Source organism: Moschus berezovskii, chromosome 24 (genome assembly GCF_049115385.1).
Source record: "Moschus berezovskii isolate FMDL1 chromosome 24, NW_MosBer_1.0, whole genome shotgun sequence".
Classification (NCBI taxonomy): domain Eukaryota; kingdom Metazoa; phylum Chordata; class Mammalia; order Artiodactyla; family Moschidae; genus Moschus; species Moschus berezovskii.
Genome location: NC_142483.1, coordinates 16,464,690 through 16,483,239, shown reverse-complemented (window position 1 = coordinate 16,483,239; position 18,550 = coordinate 16,464,690). Strand labels below are relative to the sequence as shown.

Here is an 18,550-nt window from a genome sequence, read left to right as displayed (position 1 = left end):
CAACTTGCCTGAGGCCACACAGGCTGCAAGTGGCAGAGATTCAGGAGGCTGGACTTGTAACCATGACGACACATAGACACACACACACACACACACACATTCGCGCAAGATTAGACTCCAATATGTGACTTTATCCCTGGGTCTTAGTTTTAAAGACAACTTTATTACTTTTTTCTTTGCGCTGATGGAAAAAAGTTGGAAAATACAGATAACAAGTACATTTAACAACAAAAAGATCATTCAGTCTGGTTGTATTTTAGCATTTCAGTTATTTTCTGTTGGTTCCTTTGGGATCCTGAAGAGTGGATGACATTAAACAAACCCAGTGAGTACTTAGTGCCCCTCACTCTGCAGGGCACTGTGAGTGTCGCTGTCATGACAGTTCTGTCCAATGTTTGGAAACCTGTGATGGAGTTTCAGAAGGACCAGGCTCATTTGGAACATATTACTTTAAATATTCCAATAAATAGGGGTAGTATAGTTTGCCCTGGAAGGAGCAAGCTATAATATAATACTTGTTTCTAAGGCATTGTTTTTCTGTGTGTAAAAGGCCACATGTTTAATGGAGAGAAACTTGTTCCTTCAATATTTTATTTGACAGAGATTGTGGGAAATATATAATTTTCCCCTGCTTACTGCCACTTCTTAATGAACGTGGCAATGATGAGAACAGGACCAAAAAGTTAAAATCCAATGAATAGGGGGGAAGGGAGATTCACCTTAGCCCATAGTTTAAATCTCATCTCCTGAAATTTTATTGGAGTTAACCAGTTGGCAAACTGACTCATCCAGGTGGCCCATCCTTGACTTTTTTCCTGTCTGTCTAGTATCAACAGAAAAATCAGTAAGAGTAAGATTAAGCATCCATTACAGTAAGAGACATTCATTTATACATTCATTCAACGAGTACATGCTGAGTGATACGACGGCTGGGGTTTAGTTCATTGGGAGGGGTATAGAAGAAAAAAGGTTAGGGATGACTTGACTATAGAGGTTGTATGATGGGTACATTTTTTCTGCTTTTGTAGTGTTTGAACTTTTGCATTCAAAACAGTTTGTGTGTTGTGACAGTGAGCATTTCAGCCTTGGACCAGGCCATGTACTAGGTGCTGGGGATGCCTTGATGGTCAAGACAGGCTCAGATTCTGCCCTTTTAGAATCAGAAGACACTCATTCAGGAAGCAAGTGCTAATCAAATAGTCACATGAATGTAAGTAAAATTACAGCTGTGGTAAGTGCTGAGGGATTACCAGTTGAGATGGAAAAGTCTGCAGTGTCGACTCCATTTCACCCAGAATTGGTGGAGGTACTAAGTCCTCAGCTTGAGGTAGCATGAAGGGAGCAGGGGTGTGTGTGTGTGTGTGTGTGTGTGTGTGTGTACATACACTCAAGAGTGCATTTGTGCACAAGCTCAGTAAAGGCTGAGAGGCTGTGGTTCGTTGCCTGTCTGAACCATGGTGTGATAAAGGAATTCAGAGTAGACCAGTTAACTGAATGCTCTTCTAGAGAACTTCTGTGTTCAAGAAGATAACAGAGCATAGTCCTCCAATGCATTCTGATTCTGATTAGAAGAAAAAAAATCCAACTTTTTCTCACCTTCCACTGCGCACTCTGCCCCTCCCTGCCATGCCTTCTAACAAGGTCCCCATCCCTGCTGTTTCTTAGTCTGTGTGTGCCATTCCTCCTGTCTAGAATGCTCTAACCCTGCTCTTCTCAGGGCCAGCTCCTTTCCATATATAGGTCTCGGCTCAGATGTTGCAAGGGAGTCCTTCTCTTTGCACTTCCCTCTGTTTACTTTCTCTTCCCCAGGCTGTGAGCACGGTGACAACAGGGGTATGTCTGGTTGTATCCCACAGCGTCACTCACCCCCAGCCGGTACATGCAGACAGTGGGTGCTCAGCACATCTGACAGCCGGGTGCTATCTTACATCATCCCTGTGCGTATTCGTACTTGATTATTTTGCATTTTAAAAGGATTTTGACCCATGGAGAGTTGTCAAAATGGACTTAAGGGAAGGTATGGAAGCTTAATATGAGTTGAGAGTACTTTGTGTATGGTCTGTGTCGAGAAATTCAAACAGTAGGGTCATGTACATCTGAATTCTCTTGGGCTGCAGGAGGTGAGGCAAAGTGAGATGCTTCTCCCGGCTCCAGGTCAAGGAAAGGGGTATTTGGGAAGTCCCATCTGTCTCGCGGAGAAGGCAATGGCACCCCACTCTAGTTCTCTTGCCTGGAAAATCCCATGGATGGAGGAGCCTGGTAGGCTGCAGTCCATGGGGTTGCAAAGAGTCAGACACGACTGAGAGACTTCACTTTCACGCGTTGGAGAAGGAAATGGCAACCCACTCCAGTGTTTTGCCTGGAGAATCCCGAGAATGGCGGAATCTGGTGGGTTGCCGTCTATGGGGTTGCACAGAGTTGGACTCGACTGAAGTGACTTAGCAGCAGCAGCAGCATCTGTCTCAGGAGATGACAGAAGAAGGGGGTCCTTGTCTTCTGATTTGTGGTCACAGCTGACAGGATATTACCCTAGCAGTATACCCCACCACTCTTACTTCATACCTTACATATAAATAGCTCAAGATGTGTTAAGGAACTAAATATAGAAGGCAAGTAAGTGGAACTTCTAGAAGATAATAAAGAAGAATATCTGTATCAAACTAGATGAGGCACAGCTTTCTTAAACAAGACACAAAAAAGCACTGCCGTAAAGAAAAAGTTTATAAATTGGACTTCATTGAAATTAAGAACTCTTGTCAACAGTAATGTGAGCGTGGATGGACTTAGAGGGTATTATGCTAAGTGAAATAAGTCAGAGAAAGGTAAATACTGCATGATACCACTTGTGTGTGGAATCTAAAAAATACAACAGACTGGTGAACAAAACAAACAGACTCACAGAGAACAAACTAGTGGTTACCACTGGGAAGAGGGGAAGGGGAGGGGCAGGACAGGGGCGAAAGTAAGTGAAAGGCGCTTAAGCCGTGGCTGACTGACTGCCACCCTGTGGACTGTAGCCCACCAGGCGTCTGACTGCCACCCCGTGGACTGTAGCCCACCAGGCGTCTCTGTCCGTGGGATTCTCCAGATAAGAATATTGAGTAAGAAAGGGGTAAGGAATTTTTTAAAAAGTTATTATGGAATTATATGAAGTCATGTGTGTGAAACTTTTGAAAATTGTAAATCACTATAGAATTAAGAATCATTCAGTTAAAAAAGTTAAAAAAAATAAATTAGAAAAATTGAGAACTCTTTATCAGGACTTCTCTGGTGGTCTCGTGGTTAAAAATCCACCTGCCAATGCAGGGGACATAGTGGGTTCGATCCCTGCTCCAGGAAGATCCCACATGCTGCAGAACAACTAACTAACAATGCAACTACTGAGCCTGTGCTCTAGAGCCTGGGACCCACAACTAGAGAAAGCCCGTGCACAGCAGTGAAGACCCAGCACAGCCAATAAATAAATTATATTTTAAAAAGAGTGAAAAAGCAAGCTATCATCTGGGAGATAATATTTCAAATGCGTATGTCCAACAAAGTGTTCATATCCAGAAGGTATATAAAACTGCTACAGACCTGTAAGAAACAACCCGATTCGAAAAAGGCAAAAGACTTGAGGAAGCATGTCACCAAAGAGGATTCCAAAAGTCAAGTAAATGTGTATAGAAAGGTACTTAACCTCAGTAGTCATCAGAAGATTTTAACCACAGTAAGATACCACTATATCTCCACCATGAAAGGATACAATAAAATAGACTGACACAAAAGTGTTGGTAAAGACATGCAGCAACTGCAACTCTCATATCCTGCTAATGGGCGTATGCATTGGTACAGCCACTTTGGAAAATCGTTTTGGCAGTGTCTACCCAAATGTATTCCTACTTCTGTGGTAGCAGTTCCACTCCCAGGTGTATACCCAACAGAAATGAGTGCCTGTGAGTGCCTGAGGACTTGCACAGGGAGGATCATGGCAGCTTTATTCATAATTACCAAAAGAAGGAGACAACCCAAGTGCTCATCAACGAGTCACGTGAGTGAGCAAGTTGTGGTATATCCACACAATGGAGTATACGCAACAATGGAAGAGAGCCTTTGGGCAGGGCACTAACTGTGGGGGGGCATGAAGAAATGAGGGCTATAGATGTTCTATAATTTGATTTAGTTGGTTACATTGGCGTATAAATATCTAAAAACATTAATAACTTGTACACATTAGATTTGTGTAGTTTATGTTGCAAACTATTTTGTTATGTATGCATACATTTTGTTATGTATGCAAAATATATGGTAGTCTTTCTCTCGAGTTTGGTGAAGGAAGGTTGGGGAGCTGAAGCAGCATCCGAGGCCAGGGCAGGCTGGAGGGGAGGCGAGGTTGGAGCCGTGAGAGGCCGGGGTTTCCCCTGCCATGGTGCTCCGGTGTGTTCCTCCTCGTCCTCACCCACCTCACCCTCACAGCACGTGAGCAACAGCCACCATCACCCCCAGTGCCTGGCACGAGGCTGCCTTTGCAGAAAGGGTTGGCGCTTGGGAGGGAAGGCGGCCGGCTGTTCCTAACTGTGGTGCTGTTGAAAGGAGAGATGCATCTATCTGCTGCTGTCCTCAGAGTCCCTGAACATCCTGGAAGGGAGAGAACCTGCCTGTCGGCTGTCTCTACCCGAAGCTGATGGTTAAATGGTGATGGTGGTGGTTGGTGTTACTGGGTAGGTTGGAGAGGATCCATTGAGGAGGTGAAACCTGCTTCTGTCTGCCTGGGCCCGTCACTTGGCACCCACACCTTGGGCTGATCCCCTGTAACAAATTAAAGTGTGTTGTGTAGATTGCCCAGGGCAGCTTTGTGGGTCTGCTGGGGCAGATCTCCAAGCTGAATGGCCTGAGGTTCCCTGGGCTGGGGTTGGTGCTCCAGGGGATCCCTGGCTCCATGCTTGAATGCTCTTGCTGGTGTCTGTCTGACAGTCCTGGCTTCTTGAGAGAGTATAAGCACTCTGGTTGTGGATCTGAGTGCTAGCATGGTTTGACTTTTATCTGTTTATATCTTTGTGGTCTGCCGTGTTCTGTCAAAGTTTTAAGCCACTTTACCAAGCGGAGGAGAGGAAAGTGCAGGGGTTAAGAGTATCCTAGGCTCTGGAGCTGGAATTCCCAGGTTCCCAGGCCTGACTCTGTACCAGGGACAGCTGGCAGCTTGTGCACCACTGCGGTGCCTTGGCTGGTGGCCTTGAGTGAGTCGCTGTCCCTTTGTGCGTCAGTCTCTCTGTTGGATGATAGAGGATACATTCGAGATGAATCCGGATAACACGAGGAAGAGTACCACCACTGGGTTGTTGTGTGGATTTAGTGGTGTAATTAATGTAAAACCCTAAGACCTGGTATGCAGCCAGTGCTCCTGTATGTTAGCGGTGGCAGCGGCAACAGTGAAGAGCATTTAGACGGGCTGGAGTAGTAAAGGGCCTCAGGGCCATCATGGGCCCAGTGTGTCAGCACTGGAGCTTGCTTGACATGTCAGGGCTCAGGGTGTGTTCCATCACTGTCTCTTTTTTATTATTCCATCACCTGGCCGCAGGTCCTCCATCCCTTATCCACAGTTACAGAATCAAGACACTAGTACATGTTTTTTAAAAAGTTTGATGCAGACTCATTGGATGCCCAGATCTGAGTTAATAGGAGCCTCTTCAGAGTGTGTGGCAGAAGGTCACATGTTCAGCTGCGGAAGTATTTACAAACTTGACTGTGGATGCTCCTCTTGACCCTGATGCAGCTGTATGGAACATACTATACATACTTCCTGTTACCTTTCTAAATACAAATGTTATGAGTTCTGGAATGCACGCAGCTCCAAGGGTTTGGAAGAGTCGTGGCTGTGGTTTATTCTCTCGGTGGCCAGTTAGGCCAGTTTCTCTTTTTCGCTAATATGAAAGGATCCTGTAATGAGTATCCTTGATAGACTTGGAATTGCTGGGTCAGTGAGCAGGCAGATTTTAAGTTTTTGTTAGCTCTTGGCAGATTGCCTTTCAAGGAGATGAGAGGAAATGGCGGTTCATTCCACCAGTAGCACGGGAATGTGAATTTCGTCCTACTACTCCCCTGCTTCCGTGAGCCTCCTCAGCCACCCATGGCCCCAGGCTTACATCCTAGCTCCTCTCTGTCACATTCACAGGCTTCCCTTCTCAGTCTAGCCCTGGCCTGTGTGCCCGGACTCTGACTTTCTGGCCCTTCTGCTGCCGCACCACCGTCCTTGAGCCTCTGACAAGCTGCAGAGCCCCTTGGTCAGTCAATCACCATAGCCCACGCCACCTCCCACACACACCGTGGACTTAACCCTGGACTGGACAGAGCTCTGTGGCCTTGTCTTCTGGGGAGAGCTGAGGGTCTGGGCTGAGAGAAGTTAGCCCGGAGGAGTGGAGGGGAAGCTCTGTGGGAAGTCCCGGAGGCAAACTTGGGAGGAAGATTTGTGTCTTCTGGCCTGTGGAAAGCCCTTGCAGAGGATTAAGCCAGGGAGTGACCTGGCTGACGGGACTCATATTTTATGCATGTGCTCAGTTGCTAAGGCATGTCCAACTCTTTGCGACCCCATGGACTGTAGCCCGCCGCGCTCCTCTGTCCATGGGATTTTCCAGGCAAGAATACTGGAGAGGGTTGCCATTTCCTCCTCGAGGGGATCTTCTCGACCCAGGGATGGAACCTGTGTCTCTTGCGTCTCCTGCATCGACTGGCAGATTGTTTACCACTAGCGCCACTGGGGAAGCCCACAGGCTATAATGGAAGGTTAAAGTGGTTTTAGCAGTTGATTTGGAGAGAAGGGGGTCAGGCCTTGTCACTGATTGTTAATGAAGATTAAGACAGGAGAGAGAAAGGTCAAGGATACCTCTCAGTGTGGTGCATAGAGGTGAGACTCGAGGAAGGGATGACAGTGAAAAGAGCTCATGCCGCCAGGGTTCGAATCCCAGCCTCGGCTCTTGTTGGCAGCAGGACTTTGGGCCAGGGCATTTCGCTGCAGCGTGCGCCTCACTGTTCTCATCTGTGAGCTGGGGACTAGGCCACCAGCTCCGCTCTAGGGTTGTGGTGACTGTGAGTGGTGTCAGCAGTAGTCAGAGGGCTGGCCCATAGCTGGTGCTGTGCAAAGCCGTCCTTCATGCCGTACCCTCAGTCTCCCCAGACTTGGCTTCTCTGTTGGAACTGCCTGCCTAACCATCAGTTTCCAGATTCATGCTCTTATCTGGCCTTGCTTTCATTTTCTTGCTGGATTGAGTCCCTTGAACCCAAATCACAGGCGGTGGATGGAGCTTGGACACCTGCGTTTCAGAGAAGTTCCCCAGGTGGACCCAGCTGCTCCCCGTAGGGTAGGAACCATGTCCCCTCAGAGCCAGTCCCCTGGGCAACCCTGGGTAGATGCTCTTAGAATGAATGAACCATTGACCACTGTCTGGTCTCATTTTCTCACAGACAGACCCAGCAGGCTGGACCGATCCAGTTTCCAGAGCAGCCTGGTGTGGTCCTGGCTGCCTCAGTCACCCTGGGGGTTGTTGTTGGTGGTGTGTCGTCAAAGTGCATATTCCCAGGACCAACCTCGCGATTCTGATTCGGGAGACCTGAGCTGGGGCCGAGTGTGAGCCTGTGCCTGGACGATTCTGTGTCCTGCTGCCTCAGGACACCTGTGGGCCCCGAGCACCATGTCCTTCTGGCTGTGACACCCTGTGACTCTGTTAGGGAAACACAAGGCGCTCGGCCTTGGCCACAGGCCCTGGCATGTCCTGCTATGCTGGGTGAGGTTGACTTTCTCGGTGCCAGGTCACCAGGTGTGGTTTCTGGGTAGTGGCAGCGGCTGCTTTCCTCCTGCGGTTAGCAGGAATGAAAACACCTGGGTGTTTTAACTTGAGTGTCCCCCAGATTGCACAAGAGCAAGTGTCTTTGTCACAGCTGATGCGTCAATGACTTGGGGGCCCTTGCCTCCAGTTTCCTTTGCTTTGTGGTCTCATTCTCCCTTCCAGCCCCTTGGGAGGGGGTGATGGGGAACAGCTGCTCTCACCGCAGCAGAACCCAGGGCTCGGGTGCCAGGCTTTGCGTCCGGAAGCATCTGCCCCTTCCTATTGTCTGTGCCTTTCTGGACACAGAGGAAGGCTTATAACTGGGCAGAAGGGCCCTCCTTCACTCCTGTCTCCCTGCCACCTGCAGACTTTGGGTCAGTTTGTGGAAGGTGCGTTCTTGCTCTTGACCTCTGCAGCCTCCTAAGCTGTAAAGGTCCCATTGTGGTGTTACAGTCACCTCCTGGTTACTTCTGTGCCTGAGAAGTGGGTGAGGGTTCAGCAGCTGGCAGAGCCAGGCGGGCACTGGACATGTGACTTGGCTGGCTCCGTGCAGCTTGCTCACACCTCCTTGTCATTTCTTATGTGCTTTGCGGGCGTGTGCCTCTTGGAGAGGAGGGTAGGGATTTGGAATCCTGGAGGGGATTTTTCAGAGCAGATCCAGGTCTCAGCCTCCAACCAAGGGATCAGTGAGGAGCCAGGTGGGCTGTCACCAGGTTGGGGCTGGTGGAGGGGGTGAAAGTGGCATGCTCAAAGCCTCATTTAGGGTGACCATCACTGGAAAAGTGACTTTCTTTGTGACTGTGGTCGAGGTGGCCAGTTTACTGGCTCCTGAGGTCTCTGTGTCTGTGTGGTCTTGCCTTCTGGGTGGGTCTGGAATGGCTCCTCACCAGGTAGTTTTATATTCTCTGAAAGTGTTTCTCCCTTCTTCTTCTTATGCTCCTGTTTGCTCAGTAGCCCAGTTCCCCACACTTGAAGTTCTGCCTCTCAGGCCGGTTAACCTAGCTGCCCCGACTCACTGTGTTCCAGCAGGGACCCTCTCTCTTACACCTTGCTCCCCGAGACCCCCAGCGCTGAATACAGTGTGGATTCTGGACTCTCTCACTGTGGGACCTCTGACAAGTTGCTAACCTCTCCTCGAGACCCTCTGCTTTCTTGTCTGTTTCTTGGGGCGGGGGGTGGATGTCAGCCTTTGCAGAGCACTGTGCTCTGTTCTTCACTGGCTCTGTGTCATCAAATCCCCAAAAAGGCGCTGTGAAGCTGACACCATTACCATCCTATTTTGTAGTTGGGGCCGTGCTATGAAAATGCTCAGTTGCTTCAGTCCTGTCCAACTCTTTGCGACCCCATGGACTGTAGCTGCCAGGCTCCTCTGTCCTTGGGGATTCTCTAGGCAAGCATACTCGAGTGGGTTCCGATGCCTTCCTCCAGAGGATCTTCCTGACCCAGGGATCGAACCAGAGTCTCTTACATTTCCTGCATTGGCAGGCGGATTCTTTACCACTAGCGCCTCCTGGGAAGCCCATAGGTGGGGAAACCAAAGCACAAAGTAGCCCTTTCTGGGCTCTCGAGGCTGCCAAGTGGCAGAGGTCAAATTAGAGTCCCTGTAGTCTTAACTTCAGAACTGAGAGGCTTGTCTGGTTCTCGGTAGTGTGAATGTTTTCAGCATTTATAATATAGATCTTTCAGCAGCTTATGGTACATCATGCTGTTGTGGAAATACAGTATCATGGAATCCCATCGCTCTTGCATTTGACTTATGTTGACTGACCTGGAAGCTCTTAGAAGAAAGAAACAACCATTGAGGGATTCCCTGATGGCTCAGTGGTAAAGTCACTTTACCTGCCAGGAGACGCAGGTTTGATTCCTGATCTGGGAAGACCCCACAGGCTGTGGAGCAGCTAAGCCCGCGTGCCAAAGTTACTGAGCTTGTGCTCTAGAGTCTGCACCGCAACTGCTGAAGCTCGCATGCCCTAGAACATGCGCTCTGCAACAAGAGAAGCCTTTACGAATGAAAAGCTGTCACATTACAACCAGAGAGTAGCCTCCACTCACCGCAGCGAAAGAAAAGCCCACGCAGCAGTGAAGACCCAGCATCGCCAAAAATAAATACATACATTAATTTAAAGAAAAGACACAATCAGTGAATCCTGCTCTTCCGCTTGTGTGAGTGTATATTCTGGAAGGGGTGGTGGGGTGGAGATTAGTGGTGGTGAGAGCTGGCCCCACATCCTGTGTGCCCCAGTTCCTGTAGGGCTGCCCTGCATGGGCGTCCAAGGGTTACATGTCTGTGTGTTCCCTCTGTCCCAACCACTGACTTGACCTGGAGTGCGACTGAGCACACAGTCACCTGCTCGGCACTGGGCTCTTCGAGGGAGGGGGCACCCCTCTCCAGAACCCACCTTCTCCAGGGGCCTTCCAGGGGAATTCTGGGTTCTGCAGGATTTGCCCACTAACCTTAGAAGTTGTCCTCCAGTGTCAGAGGCCGCGATTGGTCCTTTCCTCCGTAGGACCTTTCTCAGCTGATACTTGGGGGTAAGAGCACAGAGGTGGAGCTAAGAGTCAGCCAGAGAGTTTTCTTGGGGGAATCAGGCTGCATATTTACTCAGGTGCCAGTTGTGGGTTTGGGAAGTTTGGAGGCCTCTGTCCAGGAGTCAGATCCAGCTGTTCAGTCCCCATGGTCCACTTCCAGCTGCTGGAGCTTGGCCGAGCTGCTGAAGCCCGTTTCCTTCTCTGTAACGTGTGGCCAACAGTGTGCATCTCCTGGGGATGTCATGTGACTAAATGCAGGTATAGAGTGGGTCCTTGATATATTTAATTCCAGGGAATTTTATATTGTCTTCAAGTGCCTAGATGTCATGAAACATTTATAGCTGAGCTTCTCAGAGAAGTCACCCCCTTTTTTGCAGGTGTTTTGAAGCACTCCTTGGGCATGAAGTATGCTGTATGTAAGCATTTGTCTCTGCAGGAAGTGAATGACTGTGAGGCGTCATTCATCATCCGGACTACCTTCCTTGAGCTGAGTTAGTGAGTGTGACGTGTGTCAGTTCTACGAATTTCACTTTATAAATGCCCTGTCTGGTGAAGGATCAGGTCAGGAAAATGCTGCCCTGACCAAAGGATCCAGTTTTGTTCCCAGATGGCAACATTAGCACAAGGTCTATTCTAGGGCCGTTTCGCGAGAATCATCTCCCTTTTGGACTTCTGTTAAGCAGGGTGTGGTGGAGATAAGCACACTTACGTTTATGCTTTGCCCTCATTCTTCCTCTTACTAGCTCTGTGGATGCAGGAAAGGCACTTACACCTCTCTGTAAGAAGGAGGTTAGAGTCTTTATCTTACAGCATTGCTGAGAAGGCTAAATGGGATCAGGCATTTGAAGCCCTCCACAGGGTGCCTGGCATATAGTAAGGCTGCTGTCACCATTGCCTGTGGTGAGGAGGAGGGCAGTGATAACAACGGTGGCAGTGCTGACATGGTGCCTGGATCCGTGGGGAGCCTGCATGCCCTCCCTTGGGTGAGCCGTGCTTGGGCAGCGTCCGTCTTCCCGTGGGCACACTGCTCTGACCTGTGTCTTACTCCCTCCTACCTCTGTGTCCTCTGTGAGTACATGAGCATGCTCTCTGTCAGCAGAAACAAACTGAGAGGCTTAGAGGTTTTGTGAAAAGCAGGTTTTTCAAACTTTTTGTTGTTGTTGCATTGGAACTGTTTTATAGTATGAGGACTTACCCAGGAATCCTGGCATATGGATCTTATAGGATAGGACGTGCCCTGGGTGGAATTGCAACACCCTTAGGCCTAAGGACAGGCAGCTAGGAGCTGGACAGGACTTGAGCACTGGTGCTATCCCCATCAAACCTCCTCCTGGGATCTGGAATCTGACCTTCCACTGGGAAGACTGAGACTTGGGATGAGGACCTGAAAACTGACCCAGTCTTCTCTCCCCATCTCCCCAAAGGAGCATGTGATGGAGGCCATTCAGTGAGAACTGGAACTGTGGCTGCCACCGGGGCATGCTCAGCTCAGCCTCTCCATGCAGTTAAGCCATGTAGGGAGCCAACCACCGAAGCTGGAGGCTGCCTGGCCGGGGGCGAGTCCAGGATGCTTGTTGGAACACGTGTGATGATGGCATTAGTCTGTTGTACCCTTTCCGTCATTGGGGCATCTTGACCTTGTGTCTAGAAACGTAACCCCGAGTCCTTGGGTCCCCAGCCTACATCTTCCTTTGAGAGAGTGACTTGAGGGCTCAGGTGGGTACTGAGGGAGCTTGCCTCTTGAAGGCTCGTTTTGCTGTGATGCTGGGGGTGGCCAGCTCCCACAAGGGCCGCTTTATTTCTTCAGGTGTGTGGCAATGGCCTCCGAGGTGCCCTGGTCCTGCAGCAAGTTTGTGTTGTCTTTCAGAAGAGTGGACAAGTGCAGTTGGTTGAATTTGTTCTTTCATCAGGGAACTCGTGTTTGTCAGCATGCTCACAGTTGGGCTGCCTCTGCACCCAGGGCAGTCGAGAAGACACAGGCATATATCGGGATTTGGGTGAGGGGGGAGCATGGCAGGAGCACTGGGGAGTCCCTGGAGGACTGGGAAGGCCTGTGGGGCTGAGAGTGGTTGTTTACAAAATGTCCCTCTGAGGGTGGTAGTGGAGACCTCATTCCTAAACTCTTGGTCTCCGACTCCCTACCCCCAAGGACCTCACAATGTCTGGCTTCCAGGAAGAATGGAGTAAATAAAATTAGGTAACACTGATCTCTAACTGAGTGCATCTTCTTGGCTAAACACTCGGGGTGTAGATTGTCTCATTTTGCCCAGAGGCGCAGAGCCCGCTGAGACCAGATCCCATCCGTGGTTCCCTTCGCGACCATGGGTGCGGCTCCCCTTGTAACTGTCCGTCTCTCCATTACTGCTCCACCACACTGTGCTGTAACCATCAGGGTTTGTTTTTTAAACTTTGAGACAATTTTAATAACTCCCCAAATACGTCAACTCTTTTATTTTGTTCTTGTAAAACTCCTAGTGGTACAGATGTAACCGAAGCCCTCCCTAACTTCCAGCCAGTCCCCCGTCCCTGCTCAGAGGCAGTGGTTTAGAAACGTCATGTCCTGGGTAGTCTGCACACCCCGGGTACAGGCACTCCCATCCGTATCCACTCGGATGCTGCGAGCCAGTCTGGGAGGCCGAGGGTGTGCCGCGGCGTCTGCACCGCAGGACAGAGCGCCGTTCGGTATCTGAGTGAGGGGCCAGCCTCTCAGGAAGGGCCTGCACGGGCTCGAGCCAGCGGCCAGCACTGGGTCATGGCATGATGTCAGTGTCATTATCTGCGCTCCAGTTTATCTCTGGCCACAGCGGCCCTCGGGGGCGGAGGCCTTGTTTGCAGTCAAGGCCTCTGGGCCGCATTCTTTGGCCGTGTGAGAGGTGAGGTCATCGAGGGCAGGTGGCTCAGGGCGTTGTGGTCATAGCCCCCGTCGTCCAGTCCGTCTCCAGCCCTGACTTTGGCTTTGGTCCTGAGGTTGGCGGACAAAAGAAGAAAAAATGTATCCAGCCCTCCGTGTTTTGATAAAAACCTGGAGGACAAACCCTGACTGTTTGCTGATAAATGTTTATAATGCTCCCGAAAGCCAAGCATGATGCAGAGAAAGGAGCAGGTGGGCTTCTTCAGATCTCTCCATGGGGTGTGTTCCCTTCTGAGGTCTGAGACTGAAAAATTATTTTGTGACGAGTCTTGATTTGTTACTTGTGTGCTGTGAAAGGTTTTCTTTTTTTCTCCTTCTTAGTATATCTTTTTTTTTGGAGGGGGGAAATGTCACGTATTAATGAAGCACCAACTGTATGCCTAACCCAACTTGGGTGGGGCGTTAAGCAGAGTGGGGTCTGGGTCAAGGGCACCACGGGCCCTGGGGTCAGATCACATGGGCTCAAATCCCATCCTCTAGTGATGACTTTTGGGGCCTCGGGCAAGTTAATTGGCCATTCTGTGCCTCCTACTCAAAAGAGGGATCATAGTAGCATCCACTTCATTGGGTGGGAGAAGAGGAGATGAGGTCATGCTTGAGGAGTTCTGAACCTGATGCATGTTAGGTGCTCAACAAAGGCAGTTGCATCGTTAGCAGTTATTCTGAACTAGCATTGGGTGCTCACATGCAGTCAGAACTAGAAGGAGAATTGAACAGGCAATTCCTGAACAGGAGAGACCTGATTTCTGTTCTGGAGAGTTTGTAGTCTGACTGGGGAGACTAGATTAAGGTGCTTGTCACTGTTTGCAATTAATATGCGACAGTAGCAATTAAGAGCAGATGGTATGGTTTGTATAGCAAGTTAGGTTTAGAGGGAGTTCCTGGGGGGGCAGGGGTGGTGTGTCAGGTGGGTGACAGGAGTGAAGGAGAGACAGAGGACAGTGCAGCCGGGGTCAGGGGGACATTCTGGGTCTGTCTGGTGAATGGCTACTGGCAGGATTGGGGATGGTCAGGAAGTCAGCTGGGATCTGCCTCATCCAGAAGTGAAGTGACACACGCCTGTGGAGTGGAAATGCGTGAGAGAGTCAGAGACACTGTTGCTGCTGCATTTGCTCCTTCTTCTTCCTTGCTTCCTCCTCCTTTAGTTATAAATGCATTCATTGGATTTTCGTAACTGTTGACTCCAATGGTTGGATGCACAGTTGGGGAATTTAGCATGTCTGTGTCTATATTGATTTACAGCAAACAAGCGGTGACATTTTTGAGAGGACTGAGGAAGACTCTGAGTTGGAGGAAGCGGTAGAGCAGACAGACTTGACCTGGTCCTGCCCTTTCTGCAGACACACAGCAAGTGCCCTTGTGCTTGGTGCCAACGATTCAGCGTCGTCTCGTGAGCGCCATCCTTGTTGCAGGTGGCTGTAGACCGTACACTGTCATACGCTGTGAATTACCGCCTTTAATTTCATTCATTCTTCTGTCGATGAGCATTTGGAGTTGCTTCTGGTTTGGGGCTGGAGGTGAGGCAAATAATGGCCCCTCAGAAGTTATCCATGACCTCACCCCTGGTTACAGGTACCATTCACTGGTAATATGTGTGACTGTGTTACGTTATGTGACAGAGGGACTTTGTAGGTGTGATTAAGTTAAGGGTCTTTTTTTTTTTTTAATATTTGTGAATTTATTTGGCCACTCTGTATCCTAGTCGTGGCACGTGGAATCTTTGATCTTCATGCAGCGCGCGGGACCTTTAGTTGTGCCACATGAGATCGTTTTGTTGTAGCATGTGGAATCTAGTTCCCTGACCAGGAATCGAATCCAGGCCCCCTGCACTGGGAGCGTAGATTCTTAGCCACTGATCCCCCAGGGAAGTCCCAAGTTAACGGCCTTGACATGGGGAGATGATCTTAAAATCTCTGGGTGGGCCAGTGTAGATACGAGGATCCTTGTAAGCGGGGATGCAGGAGCGTCTGGTAAGAGGATGAGCTGTGACGATGGAAGCAGAGGTGAGAGAAGGTGCTCCACTGCTGGCTGTGAAGTGGAGGAAGGGGCCATGAGCCGAGGAATGCGTGGAGAAGCAAGAAGTAGATTCTCCTCTAGAACCTCCGGAAGGAGTGCAGCACTGCTGACCCATTTCTGACCTCCAGAACCATAAGATGACAAATAGCACTAAGCTGGTGATTGTTACAGCAGCAAAAGGAAACTAATACAGGACTGTTGTGCATAGTACTGCTTAAAACATTCTAGATAATGTCTCATGGCCCCTGTAGGTACCTGGGAGCAAAGGCAGGTTGAGTAGATATTATGGCCATCTTCCAGGGTGATTGGACCAGTCTGTGCTCCCACCAGCAGCAGGCTGTGAGAGTTCTGGTTGCTTCACATCCTCACTGACACTTGGTCATTCTGAGAAGAAGAATTAGCCAGATTTGGTGTCCATTGGAAACCTTGTAGGAAGGTGATGCTGAGGAGATGCTGGTCACCACTGATGCAGCCTGCAGAGGAGGGGAGGCGGTGGTGCCAGTTTCTAGCTGGGGAGAATTAGGACTCCTCTTCCATGAAGGGACTGGCATAGCAAATGCTCAGTAGCTTTAGATTAATACAGAGCTTTCCAGCTAAAGAGTTGAAACAGCACTTACTTTCACGACTTGCTGATTACTCAGGGTGAGTGGTGGGTCTTGTGAGGTGGAGGAAAGGCCTGCGCTGCTCTGCCAGCCCCTCAGAGTTTGAACACTGCCCTCACTTAAGCGCCCAGACCTTAATCACAAGCTCATCACAACCCCTGTGCGCTCCAGTTGTGCCGTCCCTCAAAGGGGGGGTGATCCTGCCTTCCCTGTGTGGCTGTGGGTGGGTGAGCGGTGCCTCTGCATGAAAGCCCTGAGCTTCCTGCCCTCAGGTAGGAGGTGCTGAGTCAGTGGTTGTCTGGCCATTACCAGCAGCAGTACTGGGCACATAAACTCCTGCAGAAGTTGGCAGTTCTGGGTTCAGAGTAAGTGTTCAGGGTCAAGTAGGTGCCTTGGGAGGGATCTGAGAATATCACCAGGGCATCCAGGGTGGGTGAGGGCAGTCCCTCTAGAGACACTGTCTCCGCACAGCCCTGGACTGCTTTTGAAAGTATTGTTCATTCGTTCAGCCAGCACTGAGCTTTCTCTCGCATGTTATAATACCACGGTTAGGAACACAGTCCCCCAGAGCAAATGCTTTGCCATTTGCTGTCTGTACGGCCTTTGACAGATCATGACCCAGTTTTCCAATTCATAGAGTGAGGCAGTACGGGCTTCCTGGGGCTGGTCTGAGAATTTGCTGGGATAATCCATGTCAGTGTCTGCGCCTTGGGAATCCCTCAGGGCTGGGGTACAGAAATGGGTGTCCCAATCCCTGTCCTTACCTGCAGGCTGACGAGCAGTGGTTTCTTGATGGCTCTGTACAGAAAACCTTCTCTAACACCAGGAGGTAAAGAGTAAAACCCAACCCAGAACTAGACAGTGGGCCCGTGGAGGGCAGGCTCTGACCTCATAGCTGCTGAGAAAATGTGACTTGGAGGAGAGTCTTCTGTTGGCATCATTTGGGATGTAGGTGTCAAATCCTCTTGCAGCAGTTACTGTGCTGCAGAAGAGCTTGCTACGCTGAGCAGATGTGGCTTCCAGGCCGAAGTGAGGGGGCCTGAGGTGTTGACAGCTGCGGAAGTGGCCACTGCTTTCTGCCTTGTCCCCTCTTTGCAGGGATGCAGTGGCACCTCCGGACTCTGAGTTCAAGTCCCACTACCTTCCATCCCGCCTCCTTCCAGCAGCCATTATCTTCCCTCTTGCCTTTTTCTGGGTCCCTCCATGATGCACAGGCCTCAGCTGGAGTTAAACTCTGAGGGAAGCCAGCCAGAGCATCAGCCTCAGACAGCGATCCAGATACTAAAAATATCTCTTGGTGTGCTCTTTGCAAGTTAAAGAGCAGGGTTGAAGGCTGTGACTGGGGATTCTCCCCCAAACTGATTCTGCCCAATGCGTTGTAGTGCTGAGGTCCTAGGTATCTGGTCCTGCTCACCTGGATCTGAACGTTTATCCACATGGTACTTTGATCTGGTCCAAGGCCAGACTCACAGTAGAACATGTGGAGGAGGGTGGCGCAGGGTGTGGGGAGGATTTGGCCAAGCAGCCTGTGATGCTCAGCAGTCATCTCAGCTGATGCAGTGGAGCTGGGCCGTGACAGCACAGCATGAAGGTCATGGGTGTCAAAACCCTCCTGGACCCCCTTTTGTCTAGGAGGCTCCAGGCTAGGGACCAGCGCACCATCCCTCAACATGGTTTACACAGCCAGCTCTTCTCGTTTTGAAACTGATAGCTGTTTCTTTGGTTACAAAGGAAGTAGCTGCTCAGCGTTCTGGCCGTGTTGTAGAAAGAGAATGTCTTTTAATGCTAGAGCCACACCTGGAGTGGTGAGGAGTGCAGTGCCTGGGACTGGAGAGGGAGCCTCTGAGTTGCATCTCAGAGTCACCCTGGGGCAGGTGCTCAGGAAGTGGAATGGTGGATGGAAACCTCCACCATCGGACTGTTCTCCCCAGGCCTGTCTCTATCCCTGTCGGTTAGCCCCTGTTGCTCCTCAGCCTGGACTGAAATCCTTAAATGTGGGTATGGTGCACGTTCAGACGGCGTTTTCCCGTCCTGAGTAGTTGTTTCAATGAAGTGAAGCTCACAGCTCATACTTGTGGGTCCCAGTGTTTCTGACTCCATACCACGTGTTCTGCCTTTAAGACTTTCACACAGGAAGAGATTACATGCTTATTAACACTTCCTAATCCTTCAGACGCTGATGGAGTACCTATTGGAAATGATGTGTGGTTTTACCAAAATTGTGACCCGAAGTCACGTAGACACAGACTGTCCCAAGCTCCAAATAACCAAACCCACCCTCCAAAGGGCCCCAGTGAAAATATTTAACCATAGTGTCAACTTGATGAGAGTTAATCAGCCATAGGAACAAGACCCAATAGAACGTAAAGTCTTATTAAACTTAAAGTGACTTAACGAACAAAGACATTTCTCTCGAAGATAGTAGTTCCAGGTTCAGAGGGTACCTATGCTCCATACAGAGTCACAGGCCCAAGTGCCTTTTATCTTGTTGTTTTGTTATTTCCAAGTGCATTGTCATCATCTGCGTGGTCAGAACTGAGTTCCAGCCAGTGGAAAGGGTGAACAAGGCTTGCCCATGTCTTGAGACTTAGATGGAAAAGTGAAACATGTCACATCTTCTCATATTCCGTTGGAACTCATACCTGGCTGCATGTAGCTGTAAGGATGCCTGGGAAATGTAGTCCCCGATAAAA

General features: G+C 49.8%; 1 protein-coding gene across 2 annotated transcripts in view; it reads left to right on the top strand.

The window, feature by feature from the left end:
- Positions 1-18,550, top strand: part of ARHGEF3 (Rho guanine nucleotide exchange factor 3) — a 319,599-nt gene that overhangs the window by 22,376 nt on the left and 278,673 nt on the right. The gene's annotated exons all lie outside the window — the stretch shown is intronic.